Genomic DNA, 21,404 nt, shown 5'->3' with positions numbered 1-21,404 from the left:
ACTGTGGTTTTGTCTTTTGAGCTCAAGTGCAGGTTGTAAAGAGCTTCTTCAGCTGGAGGTGGAAGATGCAGTAGAAGGTGAAGCAATTCTGATTTTTAAGTGTGGGGTGCAGGTGAATCCAATTACAAAGCAGAAAATTCAGCTGTGATTTAGTCATTACAGAACCCTATTGCAAGTGCAGATGGGGGGACTCATCAGCATTGTGGTGAAAGCGCAAAACACCCCAAAAACCAAACCAGAGAACTGCTCCAATCATAAAAGGGAAAAACCTCACRGGGATTTAATAAAATAACATAATCTCAGCAGCAAAATGACTGAGGTGTTTCACAGGCAAATGTAATGCTAAAACCACCCTTCCCCAGCCTCGAGAAAAACCGTGCGCTGCAGCAACGCCGAGAACTTGATGCAGTGGATTTTCCAAAGTGCAGAGAGCCAAGAATAATACAACATCACCAGGCAGACTTCAAAGCCCTGCTCCTCCACTCACTCGCTGCTCCTGTGCATCCCTCCCATGCCAAAGCACACAGGGATCGCAGGGCTCTGCTCAGCAGCTGCTCGGGATGTTTGACAGATTTCCCAAACTCTTACAGCACTTGTAAAAGAAGTTTCCAATAGAGGCAGTGCTTTGACCGTAGCATTTACAAGAAYCAAAGATAAAAACAAGAGAGAGTTTTGTTTATTGATTGACTGACATGGTTTGCACATATTTCCTGGAAAAAGGCATCACTCTAATTGTGCAGAATATTTTCCTGTGGGACTGCAGATGTTCACAGAAGTACAAGGGAAGATTTATTGCTCTAGTAGGGAGTAAAGTCATTTTGGGAACCATCTACAGTTATTGACGACAAAGACTTGCTAACTCMGTGCATTAATTACTTACTCCATGAGCTTTCATAGGCTGGCAAAGCTGAAAGCATCTGAAGATCAACTCTGTTTTCAGAGACAATAAATTCACCCTCCAGCTACAAAGACTTTAAGTAATGAGAATACTGGGTATCACACTGTGTGAGCAGCATATTGGCAGAATAAAGATTTCCAATCAAAACTGAAGCCCCAAACATACAGAAGGTGGCCAAAATCTTCAATTCTACTGCTAGACCCCTAAGTGACCATTTTTCCTCAGGTTTAATGGTGTGGGGTGTGGAGGGCTGGGCAGAGGTGGCAGTGACCCTGCAGAAGGGTCCCAGGGCTCTGAGTGCTGCCCTGGCAGCCGGACTTCACAGTGAGGTCACTGTTAACCCACAAATACACAGGGTTTAATTTGCAGGTTTTTAACAAAGCCCAAAACCTAAACCAGGAACCAGATATGAGTTAAGAACATAAWTTTTCATCTGAGTTGTTACTATTTCATTTATCAAGCGATGAAACCACATGGGAAAGAAAACKGATAGAAACCCTATCTTCAAAAAAGCACCATGAGCACTACCAGGGCCAACTGATGTTTTGCAGCCTAATGAGTGAGGGCTGAATTCAGTCAGGAGCAGATATCACAGCCACCGAGTTTGGATAGACATAACAAAACAATCACCCTCATCATCCCCATCACCCAGCCCCAAATATCCCATTGCCTGCTCAGATAATTGGATGGGAAGCAGCTTGCATTAGACTGGAGCTGATTTTCTTTTCCAGTCTAATAAAAGGTAGCATCAAAATCTCATTCTCACCCGCAAATGCCACACATAGGCAGCAGCATGACSTGGCAGAGATGCTGGAGATTAGCTGTGCTCCCTACAAGGCAGCACTTCCAAATGTTCCATTTAGGCCATTGAGGTCAGATCAGTCCTTATGTTCTCTGACAACAAAACTGGGGTGAGGAGGACTGATCCTGGCTCTCATTTTGGTTCTTTTTCGTTGTTTTGCCCATTCTCATAGGGGTTTATGACTTGGCAATAACCTTGGGAGCTCTGGGTTGCAGCAGATTGAAGGCAGAGAGCACATTTGCTGAACAGAAGTTCACCATGGATAACATCTTTTAATATTAAAGCCACCGATAAAAAAGTGCAATGCTATAAATAATAGAAGCCATATGAGCTGAGGTTAAAAACCAGGGTCCTTGAAGGTGCCCTGATGTTCAACACTTGCGTTTTCCCACAACTCTGCCACTGGTGTATTTTATTCATCAGTTTCCCTCAGCTGTAAAACACAAAGTGGTTCTCATGCTATGAAACTGTTCTGCATTTAATAGGTTACAGGGTTTAAAATGCTTTAAACTTGTAAGCCATGTTCACACACCACTGAGGCACTTTCACTTTTAAATAGACAATAACTTACATTAATTTCATGTGTGACAATTTCTAGTGGCACTTTAGAAACACCAAAAAACCAAAGGCATCAAGCCTTGGAGGAGAACAAAAAGCTTGTAGTGTGAACCAGTGTGATTAGGAACAAACATCTGGCCTCTGCTGCATTGGCAGGGTTTTTCTGAGAACAAATAGTTTTATCAAGCACAGGAGAATACGATTGTGTGGCTAAAGCTCACATGGGTCCTTCAGCTTGCTCAGACAAGTGACTGCCTGTGTCCTGTTTGAAGGACCTGCTCAAGTGCTAAAACATTTCCCACTCACCTCAAGAGCGGAAGAGAAGAGGATCAGCTCCAGCTAAGAGGCTTTTGAACTTCAGAAACCTTCACAAACCGCTGGAGCTGTGATCATCCTGTCCTGTAGTGGGACCACTAACAGCAGCACCAGGATGTCCTCACTGCTGCCCCTRCTCTTTCCACGCTGTCTGGGATCTCCTCCTCAGAACCTTTAAACCTCAYAGCCCTGCTCTCAGTCTAACAAACACCTCTGTGTGATCCCAGGGCCCTTCTGACACTCATCCTTTAAAGTCTTCCCCCTCTTTAGGCACTTTGGGGTTGGTAATTTATATCTTTCCCTTACCTAAACACTACCTGGGTGTCCAGCTTCTTTGTTTTTTTTTTAAACTAACCTGTTCTGAAGTGTGTTTTTGATGATATTCCTTCAGCAAGTACACATTAATGCCTTGTGTGCACATAAATAATGCTTTTACTTCAAACAGAAAATTCAAACCCTGTATATTTGAGATACAGCTTGCCCCAAAATTAATTATCTACACATGTCCAGCTGGAATTTCACTTTCTTCACACAGTGTGCTTAAGCATAATAGACACTAAAACAATTATTTATACCACAGACTGGAAYTGCTTGGGTAGAACAATGAGAATCTCTTAAAAAACATGTTTTTAAAGATAAAGCCAACTAGCTTTTCAGCTTCAAATTTAGGTTTTGCAATAAAAGGCATTCTACAAAACATTATACCATTGGAAATGCTTTAAAGAAATAAATTGAATTTAGAAAGTTCATAGTTATTTTTGTGAAGGGAAATGTGGTGGCGAGTTTGGATTCAAGATCGCACGACATCATAAGTCTTGGAATACTTGGAATTCTTRAAAGAGGGTGGAATTTCCAGAGGACTCAAAGAAAGCTGGTGATGTGCCAGTTTTCTAAAAAGGGTAGGCTGGACAGTCTGGCAAAGACAGCCTGGTCAGCCTCTCTTCCCAGACAAGAAAATATAGGGATAACAGCAAATGTTTCAACCCAAGCTGTTCCAAGAGCATTTCTAATTAATCCAAATCAATACAGGTTTATGGAAAACTGTTTTGGCTGAACTTCAGCAGAAGCTGCTTATTGAGAAGCCAGAAAGAAAAAATCAACATGGTAGATCCTGAGAGGATTTAAAATGAGTGGAATGACAGCTGACTGCATTTAAATGGGGGGGGGGGGGGGGGTCACAAATGTACCTGCCTACTGAATCACAAAGTGGTTTGAGCCTGCTCTTAACTGGGAGAAACAAACAACAAACATTGACCAAAGATGACTGCAAAAAACATTGTGGGAGGAGAAAGTAGGAAGAGGTCGGTCACTGATTGCGATCTGCAGCACGTGGGAAGCTGACAGCAGCCTCAGCACAGCCAAATCSCAGGTCCCACACAGCCCACAGTCCTCAGCAGGGGCTTCCCTGTGCTCTACAGCCACTCCAGATCCTGCACAGGGATCCCACTGGATAACTGTAAGAGATGGTACGGAARTCCCTCATTTACTGTCACAATCCGCTTAATACAAGCAGAAGTTGTGATGGTTCGTTAACCGAATCTCAGAGTGCAAAAGAAAAGGGGACAAGTATTTATTCAAAATCAAAGCACTTTTATTGAGTGCCAACAATATGATTTACACGATAGAAGAGGGTGAGAGGGAGAAAAAGAGAGAAAGTGAGAGAGAGAGAGAGAGTGGGGTTATAGCTACCAACGGCTCAGCCGAAATCCTCGAGGTCCAAATTCCATGGATTCATCTAAGTCTGTTGGGGAGTACTCGAATGGGTCTTCTCYGAGAGTCTCTTTATAGTCTTTTYGAAAGCGTACAGCAGCCAGCCAAGGGGTTCTGAAGCGGGGAAAACCGGCCAAGAGGTGGGGAAAGAATGCCCATTGTTTTGTAAGGTGTACAGTACAAACCCCATTGTTYTGTAAGGTGYACAGYACGAGTTACGCAGTTCTCCGCCGCCTTCRCAGCAAGAACAGTGCAGCYGTCCGTAGCTCACACCTTGTTCAGCAGCCTGAGCACCGGCACTTGGCAGACATCCCACCTCCATCTGGTCTGGATTTCTTTGAGAAAAAGTCCTCCTTCCCCCCTGTGGGGCTTTTGGGTGTTCAGTCTCTGTCCATCTCAAAGATCGTGAGACAGATGAGGGACTTCCGTACGGTCTCTTACAATAACCCTGTAATCAAAACTCCCCAAAGGCAGAATATCCCATAAGAGAAGTATGGTTACATTATCTTTAAGCATAGTACTGATGCAGGTACCACCCCAAACATTGGTATCGACAAAATCTGACTTGATCCTACTCAGTTTAATTCAGGATTAATAACAAAATTTGTTCTGGGTAAAGGAGTCTAGGAGCAACTCTGATTTAACTTATAAAAGGAGAGAATTCTGGGCTAACTTTTTAGGTACCCAAAAAAGAGAAGAAATCTAAGAAAAGGAACATTTCAGTCTAGAGACAAGAATGCTTTTAAGTCCAGTGGGCACAAATACAGAGTAGGAGTTAAGGAGCAAATTTAGCCACTCTGGTTACCAACTTTTGGAATAAGTGAAGACAGACTGTGATGAATCAGTGGAAACTGTAAGATCAGGATTCTTCCCGTTCAACAGGGATTAAGCCTTGTGATCCATAACTGCTGTACGTGACCACAGGAGGCCACTTTGGACCGCAACCTTTATGATCTGTAAGTCTCCAGATCATATCACCTTCCCAAAATCTAACAAATGGCAGAAATGCACAATGCAGCCACATCAGAGGAGCAGGGCAGAGCACAGGCATAAAGGCTGGCATGRTTATTGTGCATTTATTAATGTGTAACCTGGCCTGTGCCTCCCCACATCTACATGGAACTGCTCCGTGCCATCAAAGCAAACCCAGTTAGAGCAGTTTTTGTTGTTAACATTTGAGCAAAATAAAGTTTGATATTACCTTCAAGAAAGAATAGCATGACATGATTTAAATATTCATATTTTAGTAATCCGGAATGTTTTTATTACTAACACATGCAAAGAAAATATTGCAATGTTTATGTGACTATCACATGCTTTAATAAACAGTGATAGAAGTTCATATTTGTGTTCATTCTTGTCTCTAGAACAAACCTCCTGTGACCTTTCTGGGATGCAGAGCATTTTAGAGCAGTGTTTATAAAGTTCTGAGTTACCTAACAGCTTTGAGCTGGTATGAAGGCACATGGTGCAGAACAGGGACGTTATAAATTTTTATGAAAGATCAAAAGAAAAGAGGAAAACAGCCAGCACCAAACAGGCACACACATCATAGCAAATCACAAGGCTGAAGTTGTTGTGACCAGCACTAACCCAAGGGTTTGGATGTTGAACTCTTGCTCTGAGTGCCCAGAGAGGACAGAGTAAGGACCCTAACTTGGAATTTCCTGGCTGTCGTCAGTTCTGCTACAACCATAACTTGTTTCAACATGTTTTCAGCTTTTAAATTTTTTCCCTCCTCCTTAATATAGTCTAAACTAGACATAAAATGGAAAAAATGTACTATTTCCACTGAGCACTGATGCCTTTGACATCTGCTTCCAAGTGTTATTCATCACCACGCAGCGCAACAATCTGAGAGCAAGTACAAGGCACCTTTTGGAAAAAGTGAGTCCCTGGGATTGCTTCTCATAACAAAACCTCCCTTTCCCAAGGAATTGCAGCTCTTGGATGTCCACAAAAGAAAAGCACAAGAGCCCACCTGCAACCCTAGCAAGCAGTCCCATTAGCACTGCTTCTTTTTAGGGTCACCCCTTCCTACCTCACAGACGGCAGACGGGATGTTCCTCACTCCCTTTCTTCAAGCAGAGTTCTCTTTTTTTTTTTTTTAAATCTATTCCCATCCCATAGTGGCATAACTTTATGCTAGTGACAAATTTGACAAAGGAAAGCACCAAAGCGAATTTCTGAAACGATGAAGGTCCTGATGAGCATCACTGTCATGATCCAGATGGCCTTGGGAACCCACTTCGTGTGTCTGCAGCTAGCAGCACCAAGACTGCAAATACYACAGGAGGGATAACCAATCCCTACAGCATCCTCTGTACATGGAAGGTACTGATGAAAATGCAATAGGAAAATATTGGGAACCTGCTCGCCAGCAGATCTCCCATTTAATCACTGGGCTGAGTTACAATGACTTCAGGTAACTGCCATGCTATTGCAATAACAAAACAGAGGGGAAAAAAAGTGCGTTTCACTGGGAACAGATGAACAATGGCTCAGCAAAATCACAATTACAATTAGTTTTTTTTTTCATTAAGAGCTCTATGCAGAGTATAATAAGGTGGGTATTAATGGGTCCCTTTCCAGGTCTTTTCTGGTTTGCTAGATAAATTGAAAATAACCAGCAGCTGGAATTGGCTCTGTAGATATTGGTCCATCATGGCTCCATCAAGAAGYGCTTCATCAAGATGAAGCTTTTTATATTTAACACTAATCTCGCATTGAAATCTCCTCTACTTCCATACAAACTGAATTGTCTTTTGTTGAGTACAGGTAATTAAAGATGATTCATATAAAAAAAGTAAGATCTGACCCTGCACAATTACTTTTTCTYTGAAGGTAGTACTTGATTTTTTACTAATTCTAGGCATCATTCTAAAGTGGTAAATGACAGGAAAATTAAGGTTACAGTGATGCTTGTCACTGATTTTTACGCTCTGCACAGAATTGTCATGACATGAAGTTTCTGGCTTCACTCTGCCAGCAAAAGCAGAGAAGTGCAGGGATGGCTGTGGATCTCCTTTGTCATAGGCAGCACACTGAAACCAAGGATGTCCACATAGGGGAYCAGAAACAAGCGATGGCAATCACCATTGATCATTTCTTAGCCTTTTGCTTGCTGATGTGCACAGCAGTAAAATGAATTTGGACAATTTCTGGGACTGGTCATAAGTCAGCCCCACAGGCTGTGAACAGCTCGCTGCTCTGGTTTCACACCGGTCCTGTGCAGGACACTCACACGCACTGCGCTGCCAAGACCTCAGCCAAAGGCTCCAGAAATCCAACAAGTTATGCTCAATGTCACTCTTTTGAAAGAATCTGGGCTCTGACCTGGGGTGCAAATTAACTTCAGCGTGCTCTCTACCAAGTGTTGACATGGAGACATTACTTAATTCTTGTACAGCAAGGGTGACTTGTATGGATCATTTAGGACTGTCAAAACAAACTGTTCTGTGACTAAGGACTTGCTCCATGGGAGCTGTGCTTGCAGGATTCAGTTCTTGGGGAAGAAACCACGAGCCTGTTGCTCATACATCTGGGGAACAGGTCCATTTAAAATCTTCTAACGCAAAAATAGTGTTCTTTTTCRAGAAGAAAATGTTGCATAAATATTTAAAAGAGAAAAAAAGTGAGGGTGTAATAACAWAATTGTTTTAGCTGCACTGTGAGGTGAACAGACAGGTCAAACAGAGCAACAGCAAGGAGCTATGCCAGTGCTCATTGTAGGGATTCATTCTCCTTTGAATTAATTTTGCAATRGAGTTTATTTATCTGTATTTGGTCTCCACTCAGGAATAACAACTCCCTGTGCTGCCAAATCCAAGTGTGTTCCATTAGCCCTGCTGTTATACTCACAAACAGAGTGGCTGAATTCAGAACAAGCTGCAGGGCAGAGACAGGTGCTTAAGGACAAATATTGAAGTCAACACTAAAACKTTGATATTTTAAAGGGCAGAAACAGGAGAGTTTAATGTTTTGAGGTGAGCAGCAGGAGCTGTTCTYCTCTCCCACAAACACAACTCCCCTGCTAACAGTTCCCAGGCAAACACCCACGAGTTAAGCTCATTCTGAAAGACAGAGAGAAGGTTTTTGCTTGAAGACCTTACCAGATTTGAAGAGAAGAAAGAAGGTGCTTGGCAAGGTGACTAAACACAGCAGCACATAGAACAGACTGGCAATTGGCTTACTTAGTGAATATCAGCAAGAATTTTGGATCTAAACCCCCAAATAACTCACTTTGGTCCAGGGCACGTTTCAAGGAGTAAGGGGAAAATTAAAGTAAATGAGTAAATAAACAATTTGGACAGACTAGCTGTCTGATGGGATGTTTTGGTTCTTCCCCCAGGAGTCAGGTTGTTGACGACCCTTTGACAGTGGAGGTACCTGAACTCAAACACAGCCCTGCACTCAGGTCTCCAAACAAGAAATTGCAGTGGCTTGAAATGCCCCTGGCACACAGGTATGATCACACCCTCTGCCAGTCTGTAAAGGCCCAAATTCCCCTCTAGATGTAGACAAAGAGTAGAGAGAGATTTGTTAGAAATAATGGTATTTCACTTAATAAGTTCAGGTGTCTTACTGTTTTTGATACCCTTAAGATATCCACCCCCACTTCATAATTTAAATTACACAGGTTGGGGATATGAGCCAGTACTTCCTACTGGATACAGCACAGATCTACCAACAGTCTTTGTTTCCCATCCTAAGACAAAGTGAGCAGCATTCTGGACTATAAGTTGCCTATAAAGCACAGCTGGACAAAAATGGAAACTTTCTTCATGCTGCCTTTTAATGGAATGTGATGTTTCATTTCTGCATAGATTCATTACATAACCCCCAGAAAGTGCAGCTAACCCCCAGATGTGGTGCTAGGACAGCTCTAGCTATTAAATTTTGAACAGGTGTTTATCCCAACAGATTTTGCAATCTACAATGAAAGACTCTTCTTAAAGCATTTCTCCCAATGAACATCTRTCAGCATTTTAGTAAGTTTCGAAAAGGTTTAAATCTGAAATTCTCTTACCTGTTGGTTTTTATTCTGTTTCTTTGCCGAGAGCAGTGTGTTCACTGCCTTCCTCTTACAAACACACCAGCACTGCCTCACCTCAGCCATCCCTCTCTAAACCAGACATCCCACAGTGCTTCAGCAGCTCCCCAGAGTTCACTCATACCCAGATTTCTGACTTGTGCTCTTCTCAGGACACTTGTTGGTCCYTTTTATTTTCTTTTAATGGATATTTCTGATATATTTGTAGACAGGTCTCCACCAGAGACAAAAGTCAAAGCAGCAGTAGAACAAGTTGCATGTCTGTTAAATGACTCTACTGTTGATAAAGCCCCAGTTYAATGCACTCCTTTCTTGCAATAGGCTAAAGATCCTTTAACTTACACAAATCAGTGTCTTATTACCATCCTTTCTGTCTTTGCTTCATGCTTTGTTAGGGAGCTGCAAGTTCTCCATCAGTCACTATTTTAAATTTGTTAGAAGTCCCTCTCTACCCCAGTAGCCCAAGGGTCACCAATTCTCCAAACTGTATCTTTGTCTTACTCTGGAATAGGGAGCTAAAAAGAGCCTCAGGATCAAAACTGCACCTTACACTTCACACAGGACAGGTCTGCACAGAGCAAGAGCAACCCCAGCGTTTGTTTTCCACACAGGTGATGGTAACTCTGCCACTCATGGCTCCAAAATACACTCAACAAGTGCACCAGGACAGACCTGAGGGTGTTTGTGAGCTGCAATGGCAGGGACTGAGTGCTTTTGAAAAGACCTGGGAAATTAAGAACAGGAGCACCACCATCTACTTTAGCCATCTAACCCCTTTCCAAAGTTTCCTGTGCAGTTTTGTTCTATCTTTAAATAGAAAAAGAAAAAAAGCAAGAATTTCACTGTTCCTTTGCCCAGTACATAGTGTGAGTATTACTGTATTTCTGTCCCTTTCCCCTGGAGTGGGCACAGCAACATTCTGGGATGCAAAAAGGGAAAACCAAATGTGTCATTTCAGCTGTACCTATCCACTGCTGCTAGATACCAAAAAATAATCTGTTGAGAGAGAGGAAAAGTAGAGGTTCTGTCTGGCATGACATTAGAGGGATAAGCAACAGGCAAAACATCCCCAAGTGCAGCTGARCAGCTCTCTTAAATTCGTGGTGCAGCCATTTAATCAGAAAACAGCTGGGATGGAAAATCTGATATTTCTTGGCAGTCTGCATAACATTTTCTTCTCACTGGTGAAAAGCATGACCCTGAGGGTTTATAATTAAGCAATAATTAATCAGGCACACAAGCACCTCAGCAAATGACACAAAGCTTCAACCTCTCTAGACATTCCTCCACTTCTTTCTGCTCTATCCAAAACACACTGTGAAAATCAGACTCTGGAGTTAAAGATGGACAGGCTGCCAGGTGAGCTGGGGAAGGCCATAGCACCACTCCACAATAACACTGAAACCTGGGAGYGTTTCTGCTCTGCAGCTCATCCATGAGGGGAAGGTTCACACGTGCTGTGGCTTTGTAAGATTTTGTTGTGTGAAGGAGGATCTGACAAGGACCCTGACAAAGAAAGGTGCCTCAGGGACCAAATTTGAGTCCAGATTCAAATGGAACACCTTTGTTCAAGATTCAGTTTAGTCTGCAATGAAGRAAGAGCTGCCTGCACAGTCTGGAGTTGAACCTTTCCTGAAATCAAAAGGACCCAGAAGTCAGTATTCAGTTCTAGCTCTTGGAGCAAGCTACCAAACAAAAAAAACTTTTGTGTTTTGACTCACAGATTAACCATTGCTTGGGATGATAAAATATTCAAACTCTTCAAAACACCCCCTCCATTTCCTGTCACAGCATCTCCAYCCCACTTAGAGCTGTGACAGATGGAACTTTTTGGTAACATTGTCTTTTCTACATTTTCCTCTATCATTTCCATTTTACCTTTTACTAGAGAGACCCACAGGCAGAGGAGGAGAGTGCAGGTGCAATGAAAACCTTCATCTTCTGTTGAACACTGAATTTCCATTGCCTCCAAATTCCATTGTTCTGCAGTGAAAACAACCAGGCCCAGCTGGAACGGGCAGCCTGRGAGCCAGAGCAGTGGCCTGACACTGGACTCCTGTCAGATACAAAGTCAGATCTTTCCTAGCAATTGCTGTTTCTCGCTGTTTAGTGGCTTTTGCCATCTCTCAGAAGCTCTGGTGATCTCCTCTGGTGACAGGAAGGTGACCTGTTTGTGATTTTTTTTAGGGGGCGAGGACACATCTTTCACATCTTTCATTCTTCAGTTGTCAGGATATTTGAAATCASAGAAAGACAGGGAATTATTTGGATTTCAGCCTTTGCAAGGAACTTCTGTATTGCCATTTGCATCCCAAGAGAAACAGCTGGGAAACAGCAGTGACAGAGATTGTGCTTGCTCTGATTACTGGATTTTCTGGCCCCAACACARCCAAGCTCTTAAATGAGTTGGCATCCACTGAAAACGGTTTCAGATTTCTCCATTTTTCTGGTGGATTATCAGTGAAATATTGACAATTACAGACCTTCATCTTCAGGCTTTAAACCTGTAATTACCAATTGTTCAGAATCAGTTCTAATGCTGGTGTGGTCTCACTCTTTCACTCACAGGATGGAGTGAAGAGAGCATGGTGAGCACCGTGGGATCCCGGGGAAAGCTCTGACCACAAAAACCACTTATTGGAAAATCTTTCGGCTCATGTGATAAGAACCATCCTGCAAAGTGCAGTGAAAACCATCTCTGGAGGCAGAAACACCTCCTGGGAATGCTGTCCCTATAGAGCAGGTCCCACGCTGAGGACCAGCTGCTCTTTGGGGCCTTTTAGACAATCATGCTTCAAACCAGACAGAGGGATCAGCTGTCGGGATTGCCAGCTAAAGCTGAGCAGTTTGGAAAGGAAACTTCCTTCATCTACAGGTGCCACAGAACAGTTCAACCCAAACAAAGGGGGTTAGGCAAGATACCCCTCAACTCCCATAAATAAACACAATTTCCTCACTAGAACTGCCTCAAGCAAGAAAAGGTGTAAGACACAGACCTTCCCACAGAGTGYGACAGAGACAATTGCTATGGAATATTTACAGAAAATGTCCTCATCTTCATGCAAGTCTGGTGGCATGAGAGTGTCTTCACTAGAATTCAGATTATCCTTGTCAAAACAGACAGAAAACACCCAGTTCCATGCAGTCAGAACCAGCTCACGAGTTGCTTCWCGTTGGTGAAGTGTTGGGCACTCCAGAGGCATTTCCTGCCTTCACCCGTACCCTGAGGAGCATGAGCAGCAATAACCACACTCCAAACAAGRGGGTGACTCATTTGACTGGTGTCAAATCTTGTTTTTACACCAAGCATTTCATTCCAACACTCACAAATGACTCCAGTGCCACTGAAACACAACCGCTCTCGTGGCAGACAGTGGCAACTAAAAACACGTCGTACAACGTCTGAGGGAAATAAAATGTTGGCAAAGATAATGTTGTCAAAACTCCATTCCTGTGAAAACTGCTCTGGGAACTTTCAAGTGCATTTCAAGTACATGAAAGTATTCTCAATTTATGTAGTTTCAACTACATAAAGCAGAGACGAGGCCTCAAGATTCAAGTTTAAAATTTCCTTCTTCACTCCTCATCCCAATTGACCACACTTTCCTTGGAATAAACTGAATAATATTCAATTTATACTTTGTCCTTTCCAATTCAGTGTTAAGACCAGCAGTATACCAAGGTGAGGAGGAAATAATGGTATTTTCTAAATATTTGCTTAACTGCAGGCAGGATTTGACCCAAGGAGAAGGGGAAATAACCAAGTTATCCCATGGTCAGTTATGTGAATACGTGGCAGGAGCACTGGAACAGATGTGTGCAATCACCATTTTGGACAAAGCTCTGCTATAAGTCAGTAGAAATTGCACATAGGAGCGTGTTTGTAAGTGAAAATACAACCTTGCCATCTGAAAATTAACCAAAGGATATAGTGATGCTATAGCCTGGATCTGGAGAGAGATTTAGGAACAAACAGCAAATTGGCTGAAAGTTGCATCTTTAAAGGAAAAGAGGAGGGAGGGTCAGGATAACAAAAGAAAGTGTTTAGAGATTTTATTGTCATACTTTTGCTTTGAGCTTGACATAAGGAGGATTAGGTCACTTAGGAATATAACAACATTTATTGGGAGTTTATTGGAAAACAACTGGAGATGCCCAAAAATTCTTCAATTCTTCTATTCGATCATCCCACCCGCTGCACCCAGCGGAGTCAAATCTGGGTATCAGGGAGCACATCTGTGGCTAACACTTAGCCAATAATTCTCTTTTTAGCTAGAAAAGAAACCTGCCGACAAAGCCTTTTGGAGAATATGGAAAAGGGGAATTAATACTCGTTAAAAATCTTCAGCTCTTTCCTCTATTGGAACAAATCATGGTGAATTGTTGTATCTACTGGGTCACRAAAGAGCATAAACAAAACCCAAACAGATTCCTGGAAACAAAATCCCCCTTTTCCACACACTGGATGAGGTGGTGTTGCATTGGGGCTGCTCTTTGCACAGCTGGGAACACTTTGCAGGAAGGCTGAGACTTCTCACCCTCAGCTCTGTGGTGATCAGGACAGAAAACCATGGCCAAAAATGTTTCATTGGGGGGGTATCTGCTGAAGATATCAAATATAAACAACATTTACAGCCATTACAATGCGCCTCTCGGAACTTCAGCCTTATCCAGTTTCCCCAAGTTGCCAAGAAATGCCATTAAAATTTGGCAGAGGGACTGAAGAAGCACTACAGTGCCATGCCTTGTGTTCATGGCATTTGGAGAGTGCAGTGGGGCTCCTCCTGAGCTGCTCTGTGATGACAGAAATCCACTGACAGCCGTGGAATTCTTCCTCACTTGCACTGAGTCAAAACAGGCTCAAATTTACACCAAACGTTCATTTCCCACTCTCGCTGGTGGGATCACCCCTTAGAAGTTCTGTTGATTACTTTGAAGAACAGTTAGAAGCAGAAACTCAATTCCCTAATGCAGAATGGGGTGCTACCAGCAGTCTCTTTTTTTTCCCCTCCATAAAATCAAATACATTAAATAATTTTGCTGGCCCCTGGGCAGGTTCCACCAGCCCTCAGAGGGCTGACCATTGTGAGCAGCCTGTTCTCATCCATCTGCACACTCACTCTGCAATGAGAGAGCTGGGGGAAGGATTTAGATGTGAGCAAACAGCAGCAATGAAGACAGAACTTACGGAATAAAAATAAATTTGTGACTAAAAATGAGATGAAAATCTGTCTCAATACGTTTTCTAAACAGCTCAAGGCTACTATAGACTAGGAATTAAATAATGCTTGTTGAAATGTRTGTTTTCTGCAGCAAAAATCAAGGAGTGCCCAATATAAATCGAGATACAGCTACTTATTTGCAAAAAAATAACTTCTGCAAAGTAAGATGTAGAAATTGCAATGTAGCAAAGCAACACAACAGAATCCCAGAGCCACAGAAACACAGATGACAGCAACACAAACACAGATTTGCCTTAAAATAGTGAAAAAGTAACCAYAAACCATCCAGCATTTAATAAGAGATGCAGCTGGAACGGTTAAAAAGAAAACATGATTAATTTCTAAGAGCTAATATTGGTGTTATATGTAAAGAACTGCAAAAATGCACTTGAAATTTGTTAATTTGGATAGGCAATAATATTATTCATTATACAATACCTACCTGGTGGTTTATTTTATGATGAAACCTTCGTTTAAAAATTACCAAATTCATTGTAACAACCCATGTGTAATTTACTAGAGTTACATGAGGCTATCATGAAACTAGCCAGACTTCATTAAAAATGTAGAAGTTAAAATTCTACAAATAATAGAATCTATTTSTCCTGCTGAATTTCTTCTCTGTCCCTGCCAGGAGTTAACTGTTGTTTGTGACTAAAAAGTAACATACCCTTTAAATATTTATTTTAACATGTAAATGTGAGCCAATTTCTGTGTCTTACACAAATAAACCTATGATGCCTTGCAAATTGTTTTATTCCTTAGGAAGGGCTTGATATGAGAACAAATTCAGACAAAAAGCTCTGAAAAGGTGAAACAATGCTGTTAAAGGTTGGATAATGAATGGTATGACCTGAGAAACACATCTATGACACAYATCACTCTAGAAATAAGGATTTAACATCTGGTAATTAAAATATTACATTATTTTCCTTYCCACCCTCTAGCTGGTGGGATTATCAGTCCTCTATATCCTCCTTCACCAATTTCYTTCTACACACTCCTGTTTATTTTAGTAACTCAAGCAGAGCAACATGATTCGCGTGCATTTTTATGAACCAGTGGGGCCCAYGATCAGATGTGGCAGCAAAATTACCAGCAATGTGTCCACTGGACAGAGTAATTTGTAAATGTGTGTGAAGACCCTGGTGCTCATGGTAACACCTGTGCATATCCTTAACCAAAACCAGGATGTGCAACAAAAGAACGGAGCTCGTTGTAATTCCAAATATCACTCAGAGATAACTGAGAACAGCRTAATCTGTGAGCTGAACCCTCAGTTCCGAGTTCCAGGGCCGTGGAGGAGGCATGGTTTGCTGGGAGATCCCCTCAGAAATGTTTTCCTTTAGTTTGTTAAAACAAGTGAGGCCTGCCCACCCTTGCGCCTTGTTTGATTGGTTCCTTTCCAAGCATGACATGAACCCAGTTYGTGTGGTTTAAATCAGGGTGAGGCTTTGCAAGGCTGGACACAAGAAAGTCACATCATAACCAAGCCAAGCAGTGCAGGAACGTGTTCAGCAGGACCACAGAGAGGATTCCTTCATCCTACAGCCACGGGAAACACAGCCACGGATCACACAGCAATGGATAATGCAGGCTTTTCCTCCCTCCCTCCTCCTCAGGAGGTTCCTTTGCTTCTGTGGATGGCACCACCTGCCTCCCCAGCCATTTAAATCCCAATTTACACCCAAATTTGGTGAACAYCTTTGCTGCTGCCTCAGTCAATGAAACTCCAAATAGTCTGGCAAACTACAGATATTTGGTCATTTCTGTGCTGTGATTAACTTTCACACCACCTCAGCTTTCATGCCTCAAGTTCTGAAATCATTGAGTTACTGACACCTTTTACACATGGCTCCAAGTTCACATAAACTGAAATTAAGAAGGTTACAATTTAGGCACCCAGGCCCTGTAGAGCAGCACAGCAATTGGAACAGCCAATTAATTGAATATTGTTTCAAGACAATGGCAATAGCAGCTGCAGAATCATTTGAAAACTCAGTTAACAGAATAAAAGGGACAATTCCCTGCTCAAGTATCCAAAGGCCCCAGCTCCCCAAATGCAAGAGCCACAGGCTGAATTGTCATTGAAGCTCATAACAAACTTGAGCTGTGAGGGGATGGGAACATTCTCCAAAAACAAAACTTGTCCCAGCATGACTTYTGAGCAGAAATCACTCAGCAATATCTACACTGTCATCAAGAAGTACCTGAGAGGGCAGGAAATGGCCCTCAGACTATTTGGGAGCCTGGATCCTAACTGAGGATTTGTGCCAGGATTTGTGCCCAGGGGAGCCCTTAGGAAGTTCCCTGGTGTCAGGTTTGCCCCGTTCAATCTGCCAACTGCCAACCCCCCAGGCAGCAAGCACCCGAGCAAATCACAGAGAAAGAGGAGCTACAGCTGCTCAGGGGACTGAGCTCCTTGTGCAGCCCCTGAGAACACAAACCCAGCAGTTTGCATCCCACCACGTTAAGGCAGCAGGGCTCTCTTGGCTGTTCTTCCAAACCCACCTCCTGTCTTRCTCTTTCTTTTCTGTCACACATCAAACTCACACCAGCTCCAACTCATGCACTGTTGTTTCTGTTGATGGGGTTTCCTGGTTTCCCAATCTCTGTGCAGCCACTCACAACACTCCTGGGAAATCAGTTTTGTGCAAACACCAATATTTTGGTTCCTAGCGATGGCTCCCCTTCCTTGGGGTACATAGCCCCAAGTTTGTCACCAGGCATCCCCTTTTTCAATTTCCCTTTACAGGACATCACCAAGCATTTCCAGGAGGCTGTACTGCAGCAGCAGAGGAATTTGTAGTGCCTTGACTGAGCAGAAYAGAGAACTGAACACACCACAGACAMCTCAGCAACTTCTCAAAAGGTGCAAGCACACCGCAGCCCCACAGCAGGGTTGTGCACTGCCAGCAGAACTACGTGTGACAGCTCCGAGAGGCTGGACATGGGCACTGCAATGGCTCTTTACAGCTTGGCATTGCTGCTGCCCTCTGAGGAAGAACAGCATGATGAGGTGGGAGAACAGAGCCACAGCCTCTCTGGGACTAATGGGTAAAAAACGCAGGCAAACTATTTTTAGATGAAAGCATGAAAACATTCTGCTTGAATTAAACTCATAACCAACTTGAAAAAGCAAGAACAGATGCAAAAATACTTCTAGTAGAAAAATATGTTTAAAATTCTCTAAAAAGAGTTTGGAAGATGCACTTCCTTACAGACTTAAGACAAAGTTTAAAAATRAACCAACAGCCACCACTCTCTAACCTTCAAACACTCTTCGAGGCTGCCTGCACTCCCACAGGAGTTTTGGGAATGCTTTGAATGGGCACAGYAATGCCATGAAGCAGCATCCATGTAAATGAAAATAGCAACCAGACATTTGGCAAAGCAGAGTAAATGAGTGAAGAGAGTCAGAGCAAGAATGGACATTTGTCAGCTACAATCCTGCCTTTCCATGTGTTTTTCTGAGCTTTATTGAGGAGAAAAGTCTTAGAACCTGAAGCTGGGCAGCCGAGCAGAGGGGAGGGCTGACAGGGAGTCAGTCTCTGCTTTCTCCCAAAGATTTTAGGCCAAAAMAATCAGTTGTGCCACAATCCCCCTCCTGCCACCTTGGCTCTGTTCTGGTGCCTATAATTGAATTGCACATTGACTTAGAGATAAAGCTTTTATTGAAGGTAAAAAACAATGACCACTCTGCAGAGACAAAAACTGAGAAACTGCATGGTGTGAATTTAATAATTGCTAGGTCTGTTTTACTTATCTATAGGAATTTTGTTTAAATAATGCTATTTTTCAGGTCAGACATTGTGACAGTGCTTCTGGTTCATCCTGTGCAAGACCCTTCCATGTAAATGCTTGGAGATTTCTTTTCAAGAGAGAAACCAGTAACAGTCTGAACTCAGCAGGTTCATCCCCAGGTTATTTGAAGCTACACCAGCACCAACACCAGGTCATGCACTACCAGAGCACCCCATGGCACAGTTTGATCCAGATCAGGTGTGGGCATGGGATCAGATGTTTCTAAAATTAACCAGAACCCCCAAAGTGGGGTTTGTGYCAGCTTTCCATGGCTCCCTGCCAGCAGCACAGCAGCAGAGCGTATCAGACCAAGCATAAAAGCACAGCAGTACCACAGAGAAACCCTGAACCAGAACAAAGGCAATCAGTATGGGTTTCACCTCCCCTGATATTCCAAACACATCCCAKTGACTATAAACCAGGAGAACACAGAATTCTTATCAGGTACCAGGGGCCTTCAAGGCAGATTTGCTCTATTTCTAAGGCGTGGTGCAAGTGCAAAGTGGAAAGGGCAAAGTGATAAACATCTATTTTGGTGTTTGGCACCAGCTGGAACCAAAATCCACAGCAGGGCTGGAAATGCAGCTGAGCAGAGAAAGGGCTTACCAGAAAGCTATAATAAAGCAGAACTCCCCACCACAAAGCACTGCTGCTCTATCCACAAAATTCCTGGAAAGAGGACTATCTCTGAAGCCAGACAGAGTTACACTCTATAGGAGGAGGCCAGTTATGTTTGTTGTACCCACTAGTGAGTGTATTTAGTTTAGCAGCAGCATTGGTTGGTTGRCAAATAAAGCTGATGCCAAAAGCTCCCACCTGGGACAGGCTGCTGCACTTCAGTCAGGGGCTGTTTTCCTCCCTTGCCCGGACCTTTCACTCCCAAACTCATTGGCAACAGAAAAGGAGCTTGTTCCATTGAGGCAACCAACGTGCATTGGGGAAGGATAATAAATTATCCTTATTTTTTGAACCAAAAGGATTTTTTTAAAAAAAAAAAAAAAATCATGAAAGTACTGGGAAGAACATATGGGTGAACCATCATTTCAATCCAAGTTCTTCTCTGGGCATTGTATTTTGTCCCCTGGACATACTGAGGTCACTCTTGTTTTCTTATTTTATATATATATATATGTTTATGCACAGTCTCAGGATAAAAGAGATGTCCCAGAATCTCTGCAGGCAGTGAGAGGGACAGAATACTCCAGGCAGGAATTACATAAAGCTCAGCTCTGGCTGGGGAGCTCATGGAAATAGTCTGCATTTTCTTCTAGKGAGTTTTGAATTAAAGTTTTGCTTTCTTTTTTCTTTCCTTAAATCTGTTTTCAATAAGTGTAGAGCAAAAAAGCATGAAGATAATTATAGCTGTCTGTGCAAAACAGAAATGTCAGACCTCACATTTCCCAACTGACCTTTCATTGGATGAAAATTCCCACAGCAACATTCCCTAAGCACAGAGTTGGGAACTATGAAAATTTGCAAAACAGCTTTCTGTCCAATAACCTTGTTCACGTGGCAGATGCACAGGTGGGCGTTACTGGGATTTACAAAGGAGGAACAACTTCAAGGTAATAAAAAAGTAATCAAATCTTAAGAGCTGTTCTATAAGAAAAGCTCATGTTGAGCGGAGAGCAGCCATGCTGAGGGACTGGGTAGTGAAATCTGGGCTGATCCTCTGACTGTAGGAAAGTGAATGATAAGAAAATTAGATAAAAATTAAAATGGAATATTTTATGACATGTCTTGTTTGGCTCCTTCAATTGATGCTCAAATGCTGCACTGAAAGGCTCCCTCAAGGAGAACATCCCCGGGGAGAAACAAGGGAAAAGGTTCTCAGTAACCAACACTGGGACAGGAGAGTTGCTTTCAATCAATAAAAAGGAGAGAAAATAACACAAATCTCAGCCTAGCTGGAAGCAGCCTAGTACTGGGTATTATAAAAACAACACTTTTTGCTCCCCAATGCACTGCACTGGCGAGGTGTGCGAATATCCCATGGTTCTGCTGCAGGACCAGAGCACAGAGTAATGTGTGCAGTATTTTCAGTTGGCTTGGGAGGAGCTTTGGTGACTCCCAGGTTCTCAYACAACTCACACTGCAGCCACAGGTCTATCATCCTATTATTCCCAGATGGGTACACAGAATCCCAGAATTGTTTAAAGGTCATCTCATTCCAWGGGCAGGGACACCTTCCACTAGATCAGGCTGTTCCAAGCCGTGCTGAACTTGTCCTTGAACACTTCCAGGGATGGGGAATTCACAACTTCTCAACTTCTCTGGGCAGGAAGAGATTTCCCTCCATGAAATACTCCAGGCAGGAATCAGTCACCAGTGCACTCCATCTGCAGTTTAGGGAGCTGCCAGGTGTGCCAAGGTGCCTTCCACCCCTCTGTGCTGCCCCACAGCGCAGTCCTGGAGCTGCTGTGCCAATCCAAGCATCCCTCACACTGGCACATCCCAAGGATGCTGAGCACCATCCCCACTCCCCACCCTGCTCATCCCACAGCACAGCCTGGCCAGGAACACCGGGAGCACTTGACAGGAACCTCAGAACAGTTTGAATCCCGCAGCCATTGCGGTATCTGTGACTCACTGACCCTTTACCAGGGGGATGTGGCAATTCCTGAGCCTTTTCCTCGTAGCAGATTCTCAGCTGCTCAGGACACAACTCCCCTGAGCCAAGGGCAGAAACTCTTTGCAGCTGAGCCCTGGACACACTGTCAGGACCACATTCCTGCTTTCCTCTAAGAGGCAGCCTTCAGATCCAAAAGTCTTTTTGCTATTCAGTGTGTAAGAAATTCAGTTTTGTTGGGTGCTGTGTGACCGCAGCAGCGCAGTCTGAAGGGTCAAATATCCCCCTTCACCCTCAAACCTGCCTTTCCTGCAGTCCCCTCTCGCTCTTAACACACAAAATCCATCACTGACCTTATTACAATTCCAGCAACAAATGTAGGCAGGTCTGGCCTTTTCACACACAGTGACATGTTAYTGATGCTCCTAATTTCAGAATTAAAAATGTACAGTGAATGTTTTTGCTTCCACCTG

This window comes from Malurus melanocephalus, unplaced genomic scaffold, assembly GCF_030028575.1.
Source record: "Malurus melanocephalus ecotype Western Australia unplaced genomic scaffold, MMel_1.1 scaffold_120, whole genome shotgun sequence".
NCBI lineage: Eukaryota > Metazoa > Chordata > Aves > Passeriformes > Maluridae > Malurus > Malurus melanocephalus.
The sequence above is the reverse complement of the archived record's forward strand: the minus strand, read 5'-3'. Positions refer to the sequence as shown.